Raw genomic sequence first — 1,324 nt, 5'->3', positions numbered from 1 at the left:
GCTCTCCTCCTCTCACACCCTTGAAGCTGGCTCACCCATTCCTTCACTATCATGGCTCTACTGTGTTGCTCAGGCTAGGTGCATAGCTTTCACTTCCAAGTGGTACAGCTAGTGATAGGGCAGGACTAGGTCTCTCATCACCCCAGGGCCAGCTCTTCCCACATCTGCAAGTGGTGAGACTGGAGGGGAAGGTGTGGAGATCATCCCTGTGCCTTTGCCACCTCCAGGAGAAGAGTGGATAGTGGCCAGGAGCTTTCTTGTGTTCTCTCCCTCTCTCTACATCCAGGGCCAGCACTGTGGTGCTGCCCAGACATGGTGCAGGGTTCACTCTCCTGAGCGCTGCAGCTGTGGAGGAACAGGAACAGTTTATCTGTTCTCATGACCTCTTAGACTTAGGGCCAGTTATTCTAATTGACACAGGTGGTGAGGGGTAATGGGGTAGAAGGGCATCACCCCAGCACCTACACCACCTCATGGCAAACAAGAGGCAGGCAGGGACAGCCCTTTTTTGCCCTGTGTGGTCAGATCTCCCACACTCATGCCCTCAGGCTGGTTCGCCCACACCCCTGCTACCAGGTCCAGCCCCACTGTGCTGACTGGGCAAGGTACAGGTGTCACTCTCTTCTCCAAAGTGCTGCCAACAGTGAGAGACTGGGCCAGCTCTACAGAGCACTTTATCTGTGAGGGATGGGATCAGTAATGCACAGCTCTAGGCTGGGCCCTGGGTGACATCCTCCATCCATACTGCATGGTTTGAAAGCAAATGGGCGTCTATGATCCACCTGTGCCTTGTGCTAGAGAGCAGGTCTGTGGGAGGCCTGAAAGTCCACAGATTTCTGTCTGCCATCCTCCTGTTGTGTGTCACTGCTGGAATTGATTTTTATGATTTCTAGGCATAAGACATCTTTGACCACCAAGCCAAGCATTAATCTAGGATGAACAAAGGACTGCTATCTTCTCTACCTCTGACTGATATTAAGAACAATATATCAAGAAGATGTCTCTTTGCTCATTGTCAAGAAGGTATAAGCATAATACTTATCTCAGAAAGACATGTGCACTTGTATTTGAGATGATGAACATTACTGCCTTAGTTAGGGTTCCATTGCTGTGAGGAGACACCATGACCATGGCAACTCTTAGAAAGGAGAACACTTAATCAGGGCTGGTTTACAGTTTCAGTGGTTGAGTCCATTACCTTCATGGTGGCAAGCTTGGCAGTGTGCAGGAAAACAGCATGAAGGAGGAACAGAGAGTTCTATATCGTGATCAGGAGGCAACAGAAGAAAACTCTCTTCCACATGGGGCACAGCTTGAGCATATA

This window comes from Grammomys surdaster, unplaced genomic scaffold, assembly GCF_004785775.1.
Source record: "Grammomys surdaster isolate TR1022 unplaced genomic scaffold, NIH_TR_1.0 325, whole genome shotgun sequence".
In the NCBI taxonomy this organism is placed as follows: Eukaryota; Metazoa; Chordata; class Mammalia; order Rodentia; family Muridae; genus Grammomys; species Grammomys surdaster.
The sequence above is the reverse complement of the archived record's forward strand: the minus strand, read 5'-3'. Positions refer to the sequence as shown.